Source organism: Macaca nemestrina, chromosome 10 (assembly GCF_043159975.1).
Source record: "Macaca nemestrina isolate mMacNem1 chromosome 10, mMacNem.hap1, whole genome shotgun sequence".
In the NCBI taxonomy this organism is placed as follows: Eukaryota; Metazoa; Chordata; class Mammalia; order Primates; family Cercopithecidae; genus Macaca; species Macaca nemestrina.
In genome coordinates, this window is record NC_092134.1 from 35,099,982 (window position 1) to 35,123,426 (window position 23,445).

The window sequence follows — 23,445 nt, forward strand, 5'->3', positions numbered from 1 at the left end:
TGAACCCACTATATGTTCCTCTTCTGATTCTGTTTCTTTATAATAACAATCCTTCCTCCTGAAGGATTGCCATTTTGACTGGTCTAAATCCAACCCAGTTTGGAAACTAGCCAAAATCCCAACTTCTCCATGGGGTTTTCCCTGAGTCTTCCAGAATTATTGTCTTTTTCAAACTCCTGGAGTACATTGCACCTCTCCAATAGAATTTCATATAAAGTCCTTTGAGGTAGAAGTATTTATAAACCTATCTCTTTTTCTTCTCCAGGAGACTTTTACTTTCTGAGAACAACATGACCTTTGTAGCCCCCACTGGAGATTTCCAAGTTGGAATTATTTATGCATTAGCTGAATTGAATGGACTACAAAGTCATGGGTCTACTATGACAGATTTCATGTCCATGGGTGGCAGTGAGAATTTCTATGGGTTGATAGGGGCTGTGGTCTCTTTTGCCCTGTCCAGATAGGATTTGGAGATAGGGGTACAATTTAAACAAGATAAAGCAATTAAGCAACCCCCATTAAATCTTGAAGGCAAAGATAAACTGTCAAAATAAGGATCCTTTTGAAACATCTGCAACCAATACCAAGCTTTTTTTTTTTTTTTTTTTTTTTTAATAAAACAGAACTGAGTAGTCATATAATTTATAGGCTGCTAAACTCTAAAAGAGGGCCTAGTGCTGTTTCACTCCAATCATAAAGCTGAGTGAATGTGTGATTTGCCCAAAACCATACAAGTCGTCCATGGCAGAGCCAGGAATGGAGAGTCTAAGCCTTCTCATTCAAAACCTAAGGAATAGTTTCTTCTAGTATTTTTCTGTTGAGCCATAGCCAATTTAATCTTCTTTTGAGAACTGTCTCCCCACCACACCCTAATTAATAGCAAGGATGACAAACTTTACTTTGTTTTAAAGAAGTTTTGGATTCTGTATATACCCAAAGGATTATAAATCATTCTGCTATAAAGACACATGCACACATATGTTCATTGCGGCACTATTCACAATAGCAAAGACTTGGAATCAACCCAAATGTCCATCAGTGACAGACTGGATTAAGAAAATGTGGCACATATACACCATGGAATACTATGCAGCCATCAAAAAGGATGAGTTTGTGTCCTTTGTAGGGACATGGATGCAGCTGGAAACCATCATTCTCAGCAAACTATCGCAAGAACAGAAAACCAAACACCGCATGTTCTCACTCATAGGTGGGAACCGAACAATGAGGTCACTTGGACTCGGGAAGGGGAATATCACACACTGGGGCCTATTGTGAGGAGGGGGGAGGGAGGAGGGATTGCATTGGGAGTTATACCTGATGTAAATGACCAGTTGATGGGTGCTGATGAGTTGATGGGTGCAGCACAGCAACATGGCACAAGTATACATATGTAACAAACCTGCACGTTATGCACATGTACCCTAGAACTTAAGGTATAATAATAAAAAAAAAAAAGAGAAGTTTTGGATTCCTGAGTGCCTTTAGCATAAATATCCTAAATTGGAAAATAAACAAGTGCAAATAACACTGAGATGTATTTCTAATATATAAAATAGCCTGTTTGCAGTTAGCTCTTCAACATGCTGATTTCATTTCCTTTGGATGTATACCTTGTAGTGGGATTCCTGCATCATATGGCAGTTGTATTTTTAATTTTTGAAGTGCCCCCACACTGTTTTCTATAATGGCTGTACTAGTTTACATTCCCACCAACTGTATAGATGAGTTTCCTTTTTTCTACATCTTTGCCAGCACTTGTTATCTTTTTGTCTTTTTGATAATAGCCTTTCCAACTGGGGTGAGGGGATACCTCATTGTGGTTTTGATTCGCATTTCCCTGATGATTAGCGATATTAATTTTTAAAATATATCTGTTGGCCATTTGTATGTCTTCTTTTGAGAATGTCTATTCAAGTCTTTTGGCCATTTTCAAATCAGGTTATTATTTTTTGCTCCTGAGTTTTTTGAGTTTTGTATATATTTTGGATATTAACCCTTTTTCAGATGTATAGTTTGCAGATATTTTCTCCCATTCAGTAGGTTGTCTCTTTATCGTTTCTCTTGCTGTGCAGAAGCTTTTTAGTTTGATGTAATTCTACACTTTTGTTTTTGTTGCTCATGTTCTTTATTGCAGCCCTCTTCACAATGGCCAAGATAGGGAACCAACCTAAGAAGTGTCTATCAATAAATAAATGGATAAAGAAAATATATGCACATCTACACAGTGGAATGCTATGTGAGGTAATGCATTTGTTAATTAGCTAGACTGAATTATTCCCTAATGTATATATACTTCAAAACATCATGTTGCATGTGATAAAAACACATGTTATCTCTCAGTTAAAAAACATATGTATAAAATAGCCTGTTTAGTTTTTAATCTCATCTTTTCACATTCTTACTAATAAGCAAAAGTCAGTAGATCATGTGTTCTTTGGGTCTTGTGGTCATTAGGGTGAATCAGAAAGGTTTTACTCTAATTGCTTACTCCCTGTGTAAAGCACTATGCTGGTCAAGGTGCAAGCAATTTTCCTTAGCGACAAAGTGAATCTCTAGGTCAAAAGCCCTCAATACATTTTATTTGTAATTCTTAGATGTGTTGTTACTAACATGGGAATTATTAGAAACTATTCTTTTAAAATTACGTATACTCGTTATAATCATTTTTGGATGTAAAGTCAAGAGCAAAGATTTATGCTTGATTTGTAAAATTATATATTTGGAAATCTTGCAGTGATATAAAGTTAAATCCGATTTAGGTATGCATTTAACAAATTAAGTCTTTTAATGCAAAAAGAATAAAATTGGGTTATCCAAGAAAATCTAGGACATGTGGTCACTGTGCCATGCTTTATCAGGGTTGCTAAAAGCCACATGTAAATAATATTTATACACATACTCAAGAAAATCCTAAAAATGGGTTAAATGATAGAATTAACAGAGTCATGGAGTAATTGATGAGATAGAGCTGAAAATAATACTCAGAGTGCAGGAGTTAGATGGTTTCTTACGATGCCTCACAATCTTATGATATTAAACTGTTGTTAATAACAGCAACAATAATAATAGCTAATATTACTGAACTCTAACTGTATGCTTTTGCTTTAGTAGAATCTATTGGCCTAAGAGCTTTGTGTCTGTTCACTTATTTAGTCCTTTAAATTAACCTATGAAATAGGTGCTAATAATAAAGACGGCAGTAATATTATCCATTTACCACTTTACAGGTGAGGAAACTGAGGCACAGAAAAAATGGGCACGTGCCTAATGTTACACAGCTAATAAATGGCACAGAGAGGATTGGACTGTGGAATTAAGGCCGCTCACAAACCTGTTTTCCTTTATGTTATCAAAATTTACTTAAATTTCACCATATATTTGGCTAAATACATTAATAATTTAATGAAATTTAAGGAAGGCTGGGAGGATTGGTTAAAATGGTCTGAAATAGTGCACATGGTAATAATAATGTGTGTTTTATCTTCTGGCTAGGGGTTATTGGGAAAGGTACATGAAGAGGCAATTCTTTTCTTTCCTGTTGTTAATTTATTTCCAACTCTCTGGAATGATTAGGTCCATTTGACAGCCAAGAATGCAAACACAGCATGAAAAGTTCAGGAGCTACCCAAGCCACGAGCACCATAAGGATGGAACATACTGATGGCCAAACTGTTCTCCCATGCAGCCAGGTGCTCTGGCTCCATGCAGGTGCAGTAAGACAGCAGGCCCTGGGATCTTGGCTCCACTCTGATCACTGTTCTTGCCTCTCCTCTTGTCTTCCTATATCCCTTTTACTTCTAGCACATGCCCTGACTGGCTCTGTCGTGGAGAGCAACAGGATAAGCTAAGTGGGATGGCATTTAAATGTGAAATGGTGAATGCTTTGGGACTGTCCTTTTAAATGAAAGAACTCTTCCACTTTTATCCTCTTCTCTTACCTGGGATTCTGGAAACAAGAGTTATGTCATTTGCTCATTTTATGTATTCCTTTCTTAGTGTGTGCAGGTTGAATTTTTTTTACATGGGATAAGCTTTGGTTATGTTCAAAATCCAGTTGATCATAGACCTATCTCATCAAAGTTTAGCTATCAGCAAACTCATCATTTAGAGTAGTGTGTAGTTCTACGATGAACCAAATCCGTGTGACAGGCCAGGTGTGCCTTTCTCATCCCTGTCCTTCAGGAATTGTCTCCTTTTGTCTCCTCAGAAAGTAGACAAGTGAAAGGGGGATGGATATTTATTTTGGGGCTATCATGTGTTATGTGATCCACATATATCATTTCCTTTATTTTATGTAACAACTCTGAGACACACATTATCACTCCATTTTACAGCTGTCCAAACAGAGGCTTAGAGAGGCAAGTTCAAAGAGCTGAAGTGGTAAAATTGGGATTTGATTCTCAGTTGGGTTGATTCCAGTGTTAGAGTAGCTTCCATGGTGCCATCACTATGGGGATTATGTACACTTTAATTGAGAACCAGATGTTAAACAGAAGGGACCTGGCCTTTTAGTAGAGATTTGAGCATCAATGCAATACTACTTTTGAGGACTCTCATCCTGAAATTATGTCATAGATGAAGTGATTTAGTGTTCTTGTGGATGATCATCCCTTGTGACACAGTACAATAACTAGTCCTATATTACATAAAGGGAAGGGGACCCTCCCAGGAAATATGAGATTGTTGCATTTCACACAAGCTGTAACTCTTGTGGGCAATAATGACTTACCAATTAAGGACATCTTTGTCCAGGCAATTGACTGCAATTGACGACTGAGATATAAACAGGACTCTTGTTAATGAACTTGGTAATAGATACTTCCTGTTACTCACATTGGTCCAGGTTCAGTTGTTGACATCCTTTTGAGTGACATGCAGGAGTACTGACGGAGAAGCACCATACCTGGGCATTACCCTAACTGGGGGTGGTTGTAGACTAGAGAGCTGCTCCCTCTCCTTTAGTCCTTACATGCACTCCAATGGAGAACTCATTCTAATTAGATTGCTCCATTACCCACTACCCTCTCTATGCAAATAATTTTCAAATCAGCATCACCCATACTATTTCTACAGTATCCCTTGCCAATATCCAGTACAATATCCCGATTAAAAGGGATTTTAATTGGACATGCCATAGTCACTACAAGCCCCAAATTTCCCAAACCAAACTAACTGTTTCCCTTCAAAGCAAGCTGTTTCTTCTGAACAGTCCCTCTGCTGGTAACTCAACAATGTTAGTCACCCTGGCTTTGTAGTCTTTTATAATGTCTCTCTCTTCTTTATCCCTTTGCAAGTTCTGCCATTCTCTTTTTCCTAGGTAAAATTTCTGGGACCCATTTCCTCATCCCAATCTCCATGAACACCACCCTAGCCCTGCAATGGCCTGCCTGGCTCCTACTCTCACACACCCCAATTTTCGTGCACCTGCAAACTGGATTCTATCTTCAAGTCTTGAAACTCATTCCACTTCTAGACAAGGAAAAAATTAAAAAGCACTGGGCTAATTGTTTTTCTCTCCCTCAAAAACAAACGCCATAGTTTTAATTATGAATTTTAAAAATCTTTAAATTAATTTTTTATTAGCCAAGTAATATGTGAATATTCTCCTCATGAGAATTAAAACATTATTGTTAAGGCTGAAGTCCCTATTGACCTCCCTACCTGCTCCCAGTGAATTATATTTGTTTACATCCTTCCAGATATTTTTCTAAGCCTTAACACACATATATTTATTAGTAGAAAATAGAAACTATTTTTTTTCTGTTTTAAATAACAATTATCACATATAAAAGAATCATTCTGTTATGCATGACGTGCATTTTACTCATCTTCCATTTATTGAACACATAATTTATTGGGTGGCTACTAGGTGCCAGGCACTGTTCCAAATTACAGAGAATACATTGGACAACCAAGAGAAAGAAAACCAAACCACCTGAGTTCATGGAGTTTACATGGGCAATCTATTCATATGGTACAAATAGATACATTTCATGCTTTTCAATGACTGTGTAACACTCCATAATATGGGTATGATAGAATTTATGTAGCTATTTCTGTATTGATGGACATTTAGATCATTTCCAGTGTTCTGCTATGAAAAACAATACTAGCACCTTTGTAAGGTTCCTTGGGCACCTATGTGTATCTCTCTAGGATAGATGCCAAGGGGCAGAACTGCTGAATCATGTGCCCTCCAAGGAAATTCCAGCACTTCCAGCAGCATGTAAAAGAGGACTCACTTCTGCACATCCTTGGAAATGCTTGATGTCATCTCAATTTCATGCATTTCATCCATGTCATGAATAAAAATGATGTTTTGCTGTTATTTAATATAAATCAAATTTTTATAAAATGCCCGTCTATTCACTGTTTTGGGAGAAATGTATAGACTGAGTTAAATCACTATGACCCATTATTATTAGTGATATCATTATTATTTGTTCAACTCATCCAATGTTTATTGAATTGAGAACCATTTCAAATGTATGGCACGCTAAGACAGTCACTCACCTACATAGTCTGCTCCCTTTCTTGGCTCCACCTTGAGAAGGAAGCCTGAAGCAGGACCTGTCCCAAACTCCAGTGGGTAGACAAGGAGACATGAGAGACTGTAGGGAGAGATGGTGAAGGGTAGGGAATAGGAGGGAAGCAGAGCTAGTGTGCAAAGCCAGATTCCTGAGATATATACATGTGCACACATACACACACACACACACACTCACAGAGGCAAAGACCAGGGATATCTATCTGTGCCCATGCCCCAGGGGCTGCAGGAATACCAAGAAAAGACCAGGTGTCTAGGAGGCATTTCAGTTCTTTCTGCAAAGACAGCTGGGCCAAGGTCCTTGGACTTTGCCTTCAGGCCATGTTGGCCTTGAGCCAAGCCAGCTTTGATAGTGGCCACCAGCTTCAGAAACTTGCTCTCCCCATTCATGTATCCATCACTTATCTTCTTGTAGTGAACCAGCTACCATAAATACTACCATCCCTTCAAAGAACCCGGTGACCTAGGGAGTCCTATTGCTGCAGATGTCCAGGTATCTGGGGGACTTATCTTCTAACTTCTTTAGCTGAAAATACTTGGACTTTTAGCCTTAAGCACCAGAATAAATGATTTGGAACATAAGAGGCATAATTGAGGGTCACCAGATCCCCTCCAGCACAGACACTGGGACCATATCTCCGCACATCAGATCTGCATGATCCTGGCCATTTTTACAAATTTGCTACTTCAAACATTGATAGTGACGAATATGAAGGATAATGCAGGCCAAAAGCTAACATCAGGTGACCATATCAAATAAAGAAGGTAGCTGTCTTTGGTCTCCTCTGCCTCATTTGTGGATAGGCTTCATGATCTGAATGCTCCTGGGTAACCCAGAGATAAGCCTGCCTTGTTCTCTTCTCTGATCTTCCTGTGGCTTGGTCCTCTATGACTGAATCCCAGCTCTGATAATCTGCACATTAAAGAACAGGTGTGTATTAACTTGGTAAAGCCAGGGGAAGGCTGGTAAGGAAGAGAAAACAATACACTCAAGTTGCAGGAACTACTGTGTTGGGCTCGTAGGTCATCCCATTCAATGTTGGATGAGTGAATGAAGCCATCCTCTGGAGCCAGTGGCTCAGTGCATCAAAGTCTAAAGTAGAAAGTAGAAAGTGGAGGAAGTGAGGCTGGAGGAGAAAACAGAAGCCCAGTCATGGAGAGCTTAGTATGACATTCCAGCAGATTTGGACCTGACCTTATTGACAATGAGAAACCCTTCCATGTTTGTTAGAATCTATGTAAAACTGCCTGGGCCTTCATGTGAAAGTGAAAAAAACCAGAGCACTTTTCAGAGTGTTCTCTTCCTGGCATTCAGGAGGAACTGAATGAGGAACTATAGTCATTTGGTGAACAGAGAATTGGAGGAATTAGAATGGCTTTAAGGGAGTAGTCAACTGCATTCCCTTGTTCAGCAAGTATTTATTGAGTGCTTGCTATGTGCCAGGCACTTAATAGTTGATGAAGATATCGACTGAGCAAAAATGATTAAGTTCCTACTCTTATGGAGCTTATATTCCAGTAGGAGGGACAGACAATAAACAACCAACCGTATGTGATATCAGTTGGTAGGTGCTATGAGAAAAGCTCAAGTAGGGAAAAGGCATTTAGAATAATGGGAAGGAAGAGAGACAGTGAGCCATGCAGATGGGAGTGGGAACATTGAAGGAGTGCAAATGTCCTGAGGCCAAGTGTGCTTCGCATGTTCAGAGAAAATATTTATGGCACACCTTTTCTGCACCCATTTTTTTTCCTCTTCAACTTTTAAGTTCTGGGGCACATGTGCAGGATGCACAAGTTTGTTGCATAAGTAAACATGTGCCATGGTGATTCCCATCACCTAGGTATCAAGCCCAGCATCCATTAGCTATTCCTCCTGATGCTCTCCCTCCCCCAATCCCTGCCAACAGGCCCAATTGTGTGTTGTGCTTCCCTATGTGTCAATGTGTTCTCATTGTTCAGCTCCCACTTGTAAGTGAGAACATGTGGTGTTTGGTTTTCTGTTCTTGCATCAGTTTGCTGAGGATAGTGGCTTCCAGCTCCATCCATGTCCCTGAAAAGGACATAATCTTTTCCCTTTTTACGGCTGCATAGTATTCCATGATGTATATGTACCACATTTTTTTAATCCAGTCTATCGTTGATGGCCATTTGGGTTGACTTCACATCTTTGTTATTGTCTGCGCCCATTCTTAGGTGCTAGAGTAAAATTGTTAACATGGGGGGCAAGATCACTGCTCTTATGGGGACATCCTCATGATATACTAACTTTCATTAGTTTCTCTCTTAGAAGATAATGTTATGTCTAAGTTAAGAACAGTAATTGAACCATCTGTCCATGGCACCCCCTTCTTCTTTTCAAACTCCCTATTTGTTATTTAGGATTCAGCTTAGTCCTCACCTTCAGTTGCTAGTTCTTAACCCCAATCCGATTTGCTAATTCCCCAAATCCCCACCTGTGCCTGTGAAATCACATCTGGCTCTGTCATGGCCCTTATTGTATTTAGTATAATACTTTGTCTATTGACCTCTTTTCCCAAGTCTTCTGTGCACTCCTTGCTATGGCAGGGATTGGGTCTTAGGTGTTGCCTCCTACCATTGCCTTGTATATCACGGGTACTTGATATAGAGCTTGGTTGAAGGAGTTTGGAAATAATCTGAATCCATACCAGAGTTGTCTTTGGAGGCTAGGAGGGTCATCCAACATAGCCCCTGATACAGTTTGGATATGTAATCCCTAGTATTGGAGGTGGGGCCTGGTGGGAGGTGACTGGGTCATGGAGGCAGAGTCTCATTAATGGTTTAGTACCATTCACCTTGGTACTGGATAGTGAGCGAGTTCTCATGAGATCTGGTTGTTTAAAAGTGTGCAGAACTTCTCTCTCTTCCTCCTGCTCCAGCCACATAAGACGAGCCTGCTTCCACTTCATCTTCTGCCACGATTGTAAGTTTCCTGAGGCCTCCTCAGAAGCCAAGAAGATGGCCAGCATCATGCTTCCTGTGTAGCCTGTGGAACTGTGAGCCAATCAAACCTCTTTTCTTTGTAAATTACCCAGTCTCAGATATTTCTTGGTAGCAGTGTGAGAACACACTAATACACCCTCTTCAAAGAAACCCCAAGAAAGTGTCAGAGCAACTGATGGAAGAATGTCAAGCGGGGAAGCCTTCTGGTGGATAAGTCTCTGGTCCTCTCTCCCATTCCAACATGAAGAAGAGATAACGGGCTTCTCAACCTTTCCCTCAACCCTCTCTCCATCTAATTCCTCACTAGGAAGATGGGTATGGGAGAACCTTGACTGTGAGAGAGCTGTCAGCTACAAAGGCCTTGATATATAATCTTCTCCCCCAGTTTCTCCATGGACAGGCAGGCTTGGCTTTGGAATGGAAGGCCAGACACAGCTGCTAATGAAGTTGGGTTGCATTTTCTCATCCTGTGGTCACAGAAGGCCCCTTAGTGTTTATTCTTCAGGAAGTGGCTACTTTACATCATTGTGAGAGCTGGAAGGACCTCAGTCCTTCAAGTAGTTGGTTGTAATTTTAATAGGTTTCTGGCTGTGCTTAACTGTCTTTAGGAGCATGGCTGCTGGAAGTTTTACTTGAAAGAAAGAAAGAGAAAAAGAATAAGCTTACTTCAATGGATGACTGGCTCTCTTCTGAGAAGTCATCAGGGTATGAGGTCTGCATGTTTTTGATTGGTTCTCTTTTAAGGTGAGGCCATTTCTTGCTTACAGAGATGATTGCCATTTTTCTTGGGTTATCCCAAAGGGTCTGTGAGGCTGTGTTTTTTTCAGTTAACAACCTAGTAATTGAAAGTGTTCAGAGTACAAGGAGCCAGTGACAAGAGAAAGGGATTAGCCATTGAGGGATAACTGGGAATCAGGACCAGAAGATGAGGGAAGGTTATTAAAATATCACAGAGGAGGTTTTTAAAGAGGCAACTCCACTTTTGATGATTCCGTAGCATAGTTTAAATGGCCATGGTCAATCATTTAGCTGTCGGCCGTAAGATGCTTGAGTTCCCAGTGGGTCTTTTCCTGTGTGTAGATGCATCAGTAGGTCTTGATGTGTGAATTCGTCTTTAATTATGTGGACTCTACAAGCAGTTCCTAATGATGAATGAACTGTGCTCCCAAATTTCAGTCTCAGGTTGGTTGGTGAGCTTAATCAACTCAGGTTTCTCCACCAAGGGTTATACTCTAATGCAAAAAAGGGGCACTGTGGAGAAAGATTCCCGGATTTCAAACTCTGCTTCCATCACTTAGTGCTCGTGAACCTTGGAATGAGTCATTTATTTTGTCACAGTGTCAGTTTCTTCATGGGTAAAATTGGAATAATAGTATCAATTCTTACCTCATGGGGTTGTTGTGAGATCCAGGAGAAATGCTTCCTGCCTGGCACTTAAGACAGCCCCCTTGGGCCAATCACTGCATCTGTCTGCTCCTGCCTTCCCCACTCCCCCTTTCCTCCATCTCTGTTTGAGTGGTCACTGCACTCAGAACCTTTGTATTTAGAGGACTAATTTCCAGAATGCATCTTTCCCAGGAGACAAGACCATTGAGAATCTTGCCATAGGTTATAAAACAGTAAACAACCTGGGTTGTCTTTTCATTTATCAAGAATAGTTAGCTTGGTCTTAGATACAACTTACTGTGAGGCTGCTCATGACCTTGTATTTGACTAGATATGAGCCTTTAACTGAACCAGCTCTCAATGGGTCTACAGCAGCAAACGATGTTATTGAGGCACGAGTTCCAGCAACTGGATGCCCATTTAATCATCTGCCCCATCTTCTTTCTAGGGAATCCAGTGATATCAAGGGGGGTGTTTCCTTATCTTAGAAAGATCCATTAGAAAGTAAGTTAGCTACCTAGGAGTAAGCCACAGTTGCAATCACACGTTGGAAAGTGTTTCTCACCACAGAAAACTGGGTGGCTTGTGAGCTCAAAGGAATATCTGGAATCTATTAGGGGCAGAGTTCTTCTCTCCTAACCATTTTTCCAATTCCTCACACCCAGGCCCATTTATTTTCTTTTCCTTTTATTTCCTCTCCAAAGATACAGGCTAACAATGTCTATAAAATTATTGAACTTTGTTGTTTTAATTCATTTTCAGGAATTATTGACCCAATAGAACTTAATGACACTTCAGAGTTGAGGCCCTTTGTGTAAATCCTTCATCCTTTGCAGATTAATAGCCAGACAAAACTTGGAAGGGCTCCAAAGTCCAATGCTAAAATCTATACCAGATTTTCAGCTGAGAGAAAGTTACTGTTCCTGCATCATAGTTTGATTTTTTTTTTTTAATGGAACAACAGCAATAAGGACAACAATAACAAGATGCAATTGCTGTCCCTTTTCTTTCTTACAAAATTTTTTTTTTTTAAAAACTGACAGACTCTGATTAACTGGGTGAAAATCATGAGCACAAACTCACAGCTTTCTCTCAAATATTCTTTGTTCACAGCCTGTAAAATCTGATTTTGAACAAGATCAGATTAAGTATGTAGAAAGCAGCCATAGCCACAGCCACTGAAAGCAGATTTCAGTGTAATTTAATTCATGGAAAATAGGAAACAATGTATCTATAGGTTCTGTATAAAAAGTCATTCCTTCATTGCTGAATTCTGAAGTAGGATTTTAATTTGCATATTTCAGTAAGGACCCCACGTACCTGCCCACCCCCGAAAAGGGACCATGACATGTGGCATTTGTTTACCCTTAGCCAGGTCCTGATGAAAGCGTGAGATAACTAACTTCAGTGCCTGGGTCCTCTGAGCCTAGAAGGTATCTGGGAGATGGAGGAAGGGCTGCAGTCCTACTGCGGGAACCCATTCCTCTTTAAAATGAGCCCAAACATTCAACTCGAGCCCTGTCTGACACGCACGACTTGGGCTGGTACTGTTATTACCCAATCAAGGCATCTGCCCATTTCTAATCCTTCAATGCAGAAGAGAAAATTCCACCATCCTACATAATATGTACCAGCCGAATGGATCCCAATTTATCAGGAAAACTACAAATTGTAGAACACCAGCTGAAACTAAAGTAATAAACCCTGTGATCTTTGTACCATACATTTTAGGCTGTTATTTAAGGTCTCCAAGGAGATTGGTGCCATAAAAGCCATTTCTCAGGAATTCTGCCAGCTATAGAAGCATGCTGCTGCAACCACTTGCGCTAATACATTACAACTTGTTTATCGCACTCCCGAAGCACTAGCAGCAGCCGCATTACCAAGGGAGGGGAAATGATGTGCATATCCTCTCAATAGGCAGCTAGATTTTTGTTTCCTATGTGTACATAAAAAAGAAGCACACTTTTCTTTTCCTTCTCCTGTGACGACTCTGTAACCCCTTCCTAGAAATAGCTTGCCACCTCGAAGGACACCAAATAGGGCTCCTCTTAATCTTCGTATTACCTTTGGAGCCCTTACCACTTTCAGCACAAAGATGCAGCTGTCTGGAAAGGATTGTGGAAAATCTGGGGGGGAATGGCATGAACCCGTGAACCCATAGACCCGGATATAAATTCCACAAAGTATCTATGCAGACTTGGGCAAGTTAACTGCTTTGAGACTTCATTTCCTTATCTGTGTTTTTATTTATTTATTTATTTTTAAAGAAACAACAATGTCTCTTGTGAATATTAAATGAGATAACAGACCTAAACAGCTTATTACAGTGTCTGGTGTATAGCAAGCACTTGAAAAATGTTGGTTCCGTTCACCTAATTAGTTGATGCAATGAACAAAATATAAGATATTGATTTGCTGCTTTTATAAAAGAGTTGACTATATTGGAAACAAAGTCTTAGTGTATTAATTCTGGCTATTTGCCTAGTAGAGAAATCTTTAGTGCAACTTCTCGAGTGCTGATAAAGATAGCCCCCTGTATTAGTTAGCTAGGGCTGCCATAACAAAGTACCAGACACTCAGTGACTTAAACAGCAAAAATTTATTATCTCACAATTTTGGAGGTTAGAGACCTGAGATCAATGTTTGGGCAGGCTTCGTTTCTTCTGAGGGCTCTCTCCTTGGTTTTAGATGACCATCTCACTGTGCCCTCACATGGTCCTCCCTCTCTCTGTGTGTTAATGGCCTGATTTCCTCTTCCTATTAGGACACTAGTCATATTGGATCAGAGCTCACCGCAATGAGCTTATTTAATCTTAATTACCTCTTTAAAGACCCTGTCTCCAAGTACTGTCACATTCTAAAATACTGGGGGTTAGGACTTCAACAAATGAATTTTGTGGCGAGGACACAATTCAGCCCGTAACAACCCCCTGCCTGACACACCTGTTTCAGCAATGGAAGGAGGATAAGAACAGCCTGATCCTACCTCTTGAGCCATTATGTGCTTATTATAATCTTTTAAAACACGAAGTAAATTTGGAAACTCACCCGTTATATTGTTGAACACAAGAAACAATTTTAATGGACATAGAAATTGCAATAAAAATAGTATTATCTGATGATGTCCTCTGCCTAATTGGCTACCTGGTGAAGAATTAAAGAAAAAATGTCAATTCTTCCCGGTAATGGACTAGTAATCTGATGACTGTGAAATCCTTTAGGTTGCTGAGAAGTCATTTCCCAGCTTAATAGAGCTGGTAGTTATCTACTGCACTGTCATGGTTGGTTTGGCCCGTGATGGATAATGGCTGGATCACGGGGTTGGACAGCTGTGCTGTGAAGGGGCTCTGCACATCAGAATTGGGACTTGATTCTCAGCTCTAGGGACTAAGGCTTGTAAGCCCAGAGTGGCATCTTATCTCTGTGTGGCAAGTGTGGCAAGTCACAGCAAGGAAGAGACCAGCAGCTGTACCTCTGGGGCTGGTTCTGGGGAGGTGTATTAGTTTCTGATTGCTGTTGTAATGAATTGCCATATACATAGTAGCTTAAAAATAGTGCCTATTTACTATCTTACAATTCTAGAGTTCAGAAGTCTCAAATCAGTCTTGTGGATCTAAAGTCAAGGTGTCATCAGGGCTTGTTCCTTTTGGAAGCTATGAGAAAATCGATTTCTTTACCTTTTCCAACTTCTAGAGGTCACCTTCATTCTTTGGCTGTTGGCTTCTTCCTCCATATTCAAAGTCGAAGGATAGCATCTTCCAATCTCTTTCTGATTCTCTGATCTTTGCTTCCATCATTGCATCTCCTCTCACTCTGACCCACCTCCTTCCCACTTTCACTTATAAGGACACTATGATGACATTGGGCCCACCTGGCTAATCCAGGCTAATCCTTAACTTAATCACACCTGCCAGGTCCATTTTGCTACATAAGGCAACATATTCACAGGTTCTGGGGACTGGGATATGGACATCTTTTGAGGGCCATTATTCTACCTACCACAGGGAAGAGGCCTGGATGGTGAACTGTAGGGCCAGATATGGGAGACTGTCAGCAGCTCCAAATGCCAAGCCAAAGATTCTTTACCTGGACTGGAAATGGGGAGATGAGATGGGTGAGTGTGTGTGTGTGTGCGCGCGCACGCACGCATGCACACGTGCACACACACTGGCACACATATGCACATGTACAGGTTGTACAAAGATAGGGTTCAGGAGGCCCATGAACTCTCTCACATACAGTGAGTCATTCATTCCTTTATTCCTATAAAATATTCTTATCTTTAGATGAGAAAATATATCTCTACTTCCACTAGGTCAAAATATACGTCTCACGTGTCAAAGGAAAGAAAGAGGAGCTGGATGTCCTGGATCTTAGAGCTCCCTGGAAGGCTGTGAGCCAGAGTCTCTGCTCATCATCACAAGTTCTGTTTCTTTCTTCTTTCTTTTTCCTTCTGGCTGACGTTTATTGAGTACTTACCAGGAGGAGATAAAGAGCTACATGCTTTATCTGTTATTTAAGTTGTAATCCTTGCTGCATTTGTTAGCATGAGCCCTCCTGCCGTAACAAATAAATCACAAAATTACAGTGGTTTGACCCCATAGAGGCTATTTCTTGTTCACATGACTGTCTGATGCCAGAGCTATGATCTCAGGCTGGCTTTCTTCTACAGGATGGTTGGCAACTCAGGCTTTGTCTGTGGTGCTGCCCACTCTCCCCCAGGTCCCCAGATGCCTCTGCATACAGTCAAGTGATTGGAGAAAAGTATGTGGAGAAGGTTCTCCTGCTCTTTAAAAATCCCATCTTCTCCTAAGACTTGGAATATGGTCATACCTGACCACAAAGGGGACTGAGAAATGCAATGCCTGGCTAAGCAGTTTCCTCCCAGTAACAACTCACACTCTGCAAGTTTTGGGGGAGAGTGAGTTTTTGGTGGACATATGCCATCTCATCCAGTCTCTAAAGAACTCTCATTTGGTAACATTATCTCTATTTAATGGTGAGCAAATCAAGGCCCGGAATGTTCTAATAGTGTGACCTGATTACTAAGTGGCATAATCAGAATTCCTGTACAGGCTTGAATTTTCTCTGACTGCAAAATCCATCTTTGTAACCAGTGCCTCATGCCAGGACTTGTCCTGATGCAGTGATTATCAACCTCCTTTGCCCCTGATAGTCCTCAGGGGGTCAGGTACCCCCCAAAACCACAGGTTCTCAACTCTGTACACCCTTTTCTAGGAGGCAGCTGAGCAGCAGCTCCTTGCTCTTCTCCTTTACTGCCTTCTCTTGTTAAAGTCACAGACCCCTTGTGTGTTTTCACTAAGCCCTGTGATCTAGATCTAGATATTTTCTTATCTCCCATCTTTCTCGGTCAATGGCATTGATCCATGATGGTTTGTTTTCTCAAACCTGTTCCAAAAAGCATTCACAGACATCCAGCCTCAAACATCAGTCATCTTTCATTCCTCCCTGTCCTGCCTTCATCCATTTATTTATACTCTGACACTTATCCTGAGGCTACTCTATGCCAGGCCCTGTACAGTCTACTTGGTAGCAATATGACCCAGAACTTGGGCTTATTGCTCATGTTGCCAATTTCAGAATCCAATGGTGCCAGCATTTACCCTTCTCTCTCTGTTTCCTGTGTTTCCACTGATAAGAGCTCATGCTCTTATCTCTCTTAGGGCACTCAGTAATTTCCTTGATGGTCTCCCACCATATTTATCTTTAGTTAATTTCTTCCATATATTGTCAAGTTAGTCTTTATTAAACAGAGCCCTGGTTACATCAATTTCCCGCTCTAAACCTTCTATGGCTCCTTGTTGACTGTAGAATAAGCTCTAAACTGTCTAATATAACATACAAAACCTTTCATGATCTGGTTCCACTAGATCTTTTTAATTTTATATCCCATTTCTCCCTTTTATGCTTCCCATCCTGATAGAATTACTTACAGATCTCTACACATGATTTCTCTCTCTCTCTCTCTCTCTCTCTCTCTCTCCCTCTTTCTTTCTTTCTTTTTTTTTTTTACCTCTCACCTGCACACATATTCCACACGTATCCTGTTTTTTCTCAGCTTAAACTCTTTGGTCCAGCATAGTTTCTAGTATAAGTGAGTCTGTTTATGCTGAATAAATACATGGTGAATGAATGGCTACGTTCCAGCCTGGAGCACCCCTCCTGTTCTTTCTGTAGCACATCTAAATCCCAAACATAGTACTTTGTGCCTTGGTCATGGCAATACATTCACTGTATATTGTATTTGCTTAATATATGCATCTTATCACCATTACTACATGGTGCTCAGGGCTGTACATGGTTTACCCTTACTGCACACCAAACCATTCTTCACCTGCTCAGCAGCTGAGTACAATGTATATAGTAGGTCCTCAAAAATGTGCATGTATGTGCATGTGTATATATTTATATTAACTGATTAGACCTTACTGGAATGTTTTTGAGGATTATAGAGTCTAAATAAGTCACCTGCCACAGCCCTTGGCACACAGTAGGCTCTCATCTGGAAACATGTCATGCTAAGGTGTTAATGGCTGATAACTGTGCTGAGCCATTTCTAAAGGGGCATTTAATAAGGAACCTAAGAAATGAGTCTTTAATTCAGGATTCCTTGACCAGGTGGGAGAGTTGGTTGGAGTCAAATATCCTCTGATCATCCTACATGTGCAATGAAATCCTCAGCAGAGGGAGACCTGCCTGGCCCTTCAGAAATAATCCATGCCTGTTGAAATTGACACTGCAGAGCGTGGTGCTCTGGTTACTGGTGGAGCCTGGTGTACAGGGGTGGGGGTGACTGGGTCATTCATCATTCAGCACAGGGTTAGGGTGAATATTGGTTGGACGAATACATAAAGGTTTCAGAGCTGGGGTGTGAATGAGAACTCTAGCATAGGACTCTTTGCAATAGTCACCTCTTTGGATACTGCTTCATGAAAAGGTGAGGAAGTACTTAGGGTACTTGTACTTCATAAAGAATATGAAGCTTTATTCTTGCTTCATTTAGTGAGCAGACAGCTCTCTAACTGTGCCCTTCTGATAACCGCGAGGGTTCCTATCCTCTTTATTTAATGCCAGTCCTTGGGAGCACTGACACAGGCTGGGGGTTGTGTTTTTATTAGAGACATTAGCCACCAAGGGAGACTGCTCAGGGTTTCACATGGTTTGCAGCTGAGCAGGAGACCAGCAAAGTCACCAGACTCCACATGATTTAAGTAGAGGTAAGATTTCAAGCTTTGCTTGTGTTCCCAGGATTTGGCGTGATGGTACAGCTGGGACCGTGCTATCTCGGCTTCCTCTGTTTAGGTAATTGGTACAGCAGGGAGGGCTTTATTGGAGCAATGGTAAGTTTTTTCCATCGAAGGTTTCCAATACCCAAAATACATTTCACTGACTTTAAATGAGTCACTGGATACAATCCAGCCAAGGGAGGCACTTGTCTTCAAAACTCTGTTGCTTAAATTCTTCTGTAAGATGTGGGAAAGGCAGGATTCGAAAACTAAGACACCCAACTCTTACACAATACAGATATAAACCTCTATTTTTTGGTCAGTCTTCTCTATGGCTTATCTCCTTTGTATATTTCAGAATGTTGTCAATTTAAACAAAAAGCCTCACACAGGAATTTATTGTATTACTAAGCCCCTCACCGTTGTGTTTCTCTATAATCTGATATATCCCATTCTTCCTGCTGCTAATGCTTTCTCTTCGCCCTCTGTACTCAGATGACCCAGTGTTGCTGCAAGTGGAGATGACATACGTGATGTCGTTGATCCTTTCTGTACCTGGGCAGATAGCACTAACTGATCACAGCACACTGTCTCAATGAGTTGGGCCTTGTATATGAAGTTCTACTCAAGAGGGCCCCAGGCAGCCACCAATGATCAGTGAAAATGAATATGTGAGATAAAACCTATTTTGCCAATTTCACAGTTTCTACTGACTCCTAGAAGTGAAAAAGAAGATTTAGTCCCTTACAGTGTTCCTTCTCCTACGCTTTCTTCTCTCAAGACTTCATTTTCTACTTTAGAACGTTAAGTAATACAGTAAAGTCCTCTTTTTTGTTTGGTTCAGTTTTAGCAGCATTTCTTGATTTCCCACTTTGTAAGAAGAGAGTATTAGCCTTTTTGTAGTTTCCTTTGTCTCTCCTTTCCCATTGACTTTTCTTCTCCCATGACTGTTCTATTGTCATGCTGTTAACATTTACTTCTGTTCCTTATATAGTGTGTCCTGATCACTCTTGATGAGACAGTCCACTTTCACCAATCTATCCTCTTTACCTGACTTTATTTTTCTTTATAACATTTTTACCACTTGAATACTAGATATTTATTTGTTAATTATCTCCCCCCCCACCAACTAGAATTTAAATGTCATGAAAGGAGGAAATTTGTGTGCTTTATTTAGTGCTATATTCCTAGCATCTAGAATATTGCTGGTATAGTAAGCGAGGCACTTAATAAGCACCTGCTTAAGTAATACATGAATTCTAGGCATGCTCCGAATCTCAGCTAGCTTTTATGGAAGAACCAGACCTTTGTGCATGAGGAAGTATCTGACCTTGTGATAGAAAAGGACCATCTCCTCTTCTGGTCCACTAGAGTATTGAGAACTTACATTGAAGGCATTCTCCACCTAGGATCCCATTAAAATAATGCCCTTAACTAACTATCTAGTTTTAACCTTATAAAGTGTATTGGCTTCCTCAGAAAGTGGAATCCAGAAAAGGCACATTTTGATGGGAAGGAGGAAGAAGAAGGGAAAGGTTCAGAACATGAGGTTGCTCAGAGAGGTCAAAGTGTGGAGATGTGCAGTTACACAGCTCAGTATATAAACTGAAAAGAAAGATAGAAAATCACATTCACCAACTTAACATCTTTCCTATCAGACCAGCTAATAGCTACTTGTGTAGCTATAGTATGCTGGAGAGATGGGCCTTGGAGGCAGACTGGCCTAGGTTCCCTTTTCTGCCACTTCATGGTTGTGACATTGGATGAGCTACCCAACTTCCCTGAAAATGAATTAGTGTTATTCATAAATAATACTTGCATATGCCTGCTCAGTTACTCAAGTACAAAATGGAAAGAGTCTCTTGATGTTCTGGGAAGACAAGGAAACAAGGGCTGTGCTTGTTCAGTTATAAATAATGAATGGTTTAAATAGTAAAAGCACTTCATTATCTCACATGACAAGAAGCTGGCACTAGGTCACTGCAGGGTTAGTTCAGTAGCTCAACAATGTTAGTGAGCAAAGTCAGAATCTGTTTTGGCTTTTTCCTCAAGATTTAAGATGGCTACAGCAGTTTGAAGGATATCCTTAGATGACAGAAAGAAGAGAGAGTAGAAAAGAGTTTTCTCCTCACATTTCTCTTTAATTTATCAGGAAAATAATTTCTCCCAGGAAGTCTCCAACAACTTTTGTTTATGCTTAGCTGAAAGGGACTATGGAAAATTAGTATATATTATTTCAAGCCACCATCATGGAACCAGGCTCTGCCTATAGGTTGGATAACTATGGAATATTTACTTCACAAATCAACCAGCTAAAGGAATATGTTTTTGGAGTGGATATTTTCATTCATCTTCAACGTGTAGTGTTGACTAGGCAACAGTAGAGCACGCTAGAACATCTTAACATAATTCTGAAGAGTAAACTGTTAATAATCAAGGTTGCTGAATAAGAGTTACAAGTTCCTACTATGTACTAGACACTTAAACATATTTACATTTTTCCAACATCTCAAAAAGTGCATAGCATTATTTTCCTAATATAGAGATCCAGAAATGCATATGAATTTGCCCCAGCAGCTTGTCTTAGTTCATTTTGTGTTGCTATAACAGAATACCTGAGACTAGGTAACTTATAAAGAAGAGAGGTTTATTTAGATCATGGTTTTGCAGGTAGGCTGGAAAGTTCAAGGGCATGGCCCTGGCATTTGGCGAGTGCTTTTTTTTTTTTTTTTTTTTTTTTTTTTTTTTGAGACGGAGTCTCGCTGTGTCGCTCAGGCTGGAGTGCAGTGGTGTGATCTCAGCTCACTGCAAGCTCCGCCTCCTGGGTTTACGCCATTCTCCTGCCTCAGCCTCCCGAGTAGCTGGGACTACAAGTGCCCGCCACCTCGCCCGGCTAGTTTTTTGTATTTTTTAGTAGAGACGGGGTTTCACTGTGTTAGCCAGGATGGTCTCGATCTCCTGACCTCGTGATCCGCCCGTCTCGGCCTCCCAAAGTACTGGGATTACAGGCTTGAGCCACAGCGCCCGGCCTAGCGAGTGCTTTTATGCTGTGTCATAACACAGCAGAGAAGGTCAAAGCGGAAGTGGACATGTGGTGGAAAGAGGTAAAATCCAAGGGCATCCTGGCTTTATAACCACCCACTCTCATGGGTACTAATTTATTCCTGATGGAACTAATCCAGTTTCCTCAGAGCCAGAGCTCTCACTGCCATAGAACAGCACCAAATCATTCATGAGGGATCTATCTGAATGGCCCAAACACCTCCCCACTAGGCCCCATCTCCCAACGCTAGGGATCAAATTTTCATATAAACTTTGGTAGGACAAACAAACTATATCTAAACCACAGCAGTCCCCTACTTAGTAAGTGGCCCAGGTAGAAATTAAAGCTAGATTTTTCTGACCCCTGTGTTGATACTCTTGTCTCTATATTCTTCCCCAAATGTCTACCTGCCCCAGCCAGAAAAGATGATCTCCCTCTCAGAAGCAGTGATATGGCCAAATTACTGCCCCAGGGGTTCTTTCCAACACTGTCATGTATGAAGTGAGCTTTCTTTGATGACTTTAATGATCTTTTAGTTATTTTTATTTTTCTCCCATTGGCCTAAAACTATTTTTATGAAAAAGTATGCTTAAGTATGATTCAGTGATCCTGAATACTTTCTTTCTTTTTCTTCCATGTTTAATTTTTCTCCCTGCTCCACTCTTGTTTGCAGCTCCTGTGTCTGGATAAAGCCAAGGCAATTCTTTGGATGTCAATCATTTTGAAGGGCGACTTTCTTGCATGACTTGGTAAGATCTGAAAGGAGGATAACCACAATGGAGAGGCTGTGGTGAGGCATCCCCAGGCAGCTGGCAGTCTTGAGCATCCAAATGTAATTGCTCTGTTTTATTCACCACAGCTTGCCTGCTGTGTTCATCAGACTGCCCAGTGGAACAGAAGGTAATCAGGGCTACGACGATCTCAGAAAGTCAGGCACGCACAACCAAAGTTAAAAATATGTAAAAAACAAATTACTCAGCTGTAATTTGCTCTCATAGAACCCAATTTCTGGATAAGAACAAGAGGAAACAGTGCAAAACTGGGGCACTAAGATTCATCTTCGCCAAAGAAAATGCAGGGAGAGCTGTGAACGTTTAACAACTTCAGTACCTAGTCGCCCATAGTAAGTGCTTGCTTAATGCCTAGACAAGACAGGGAGATCCAGAGAGAGGGCAACTCAAGGCATTTCTTTTATTTAAAAAACTCTTTGATCTATTTTGAAATTTAGGATTTTGCTTTTGACTTTGCTAGATAAAGTTGGAGTAGAAATGAATTATTCATATGAAATATTGCCTCAATAACACTGCATCAAATAAACATAATGAAAAGCTGCCCATGTTATATAAGGGAAGCTAAGTCACAACTCTTTTGAATTGCAAAGTTAAGTACTCGGGGCTAGACTCTTCTCCAACATTATTCTATGGAGGAATCCACTTAGGAGGATGTAATGCTCAGATCCTTTTTAATTCTGGTCAGACATGCATTTGTGGTTTATGGGTTTAAACTACAGTTGTAACCATGGTGTTCCTAAGGCTCGCTTGCAGTCCTCATTTGTCCATATTCCATGCAAGTCACTGGAGGCTGGAGAGCAGTTTCTGTGACAGTGTATCCGATACCACTCCAGCATTTTAAGTGCAGCATAGAAATATGGTAACAGGTATTCTCATCCTCCCCAAGAATTGTGCACATTATGATGCTTTCAACAACACTAAAGCATACCCATGTCCATGGCTTGGAGGGAAAATTTTAAAGCAAATAGCACCCTCAGTGATCAGCAATGTTCCTTTTCAAACAATGTTTTCACTAATAGATCAAAAGAGAGATGAATAACTCTAAACAAACAGTGCATGTCAGGGGAATCGAGCTCTGCTGAAATTCAATAGATAACACTAAATTTTTGCTGACGATTCAACTCTAAAGAATTGGAGCTCAATAAAGGTGTAGGAAATAGCTGAGTCAGCCCTGGGAAAAATGGTGAGGAGGGCAGAGTTTGTCTTTGGTGTGGCCCTGATCCCAGCCTTCTATCCTTTGGATGCTTGGGGTTCTACAGAAGCAGGCCCATCACATTGAAGTGGGTGTTCAGTGGTTCCTAATCACTGACTTAGGGTTACTGAGGAGCTTTGTAAAATTGGATTTCTGGATCACATTCTAGACCTGAATTGGAGTCTCGAGAGTTGAGAAGCTCCCTGTGCTTCCTAAGGAAGTCTGATGCTCTACTGGCTCTTGGGACCACTGGTGAAGTGAGTGTGTTGAGA

The 23,445-nt window shown here is 40.8% G+C and overlaps 1 long non-coding RNA gene across 1 annotated transcript in view; it reads left to right on the forward strand.

Annotated features, from left to right (window-relative positions):
• The window catches only part of LOC105463353 (uncharacterized), a 127,255-nt gene extending 105,322 nt beyond the window's left edge, over positions 1–21,933 (forward strand). The window contains exon 3 of the long non-coding RNA XR_976275.2: positions 21,864–21,933. This is a non-coding gene — a long non-coding RNA (uncharacterized lncRNA). The remainder of the gene's footprint in view (positions 1–21,863) is intronic.
• The last annotated feature ends 1,512 nt before the right edge of the window (positions 21,934–23,445 follow it).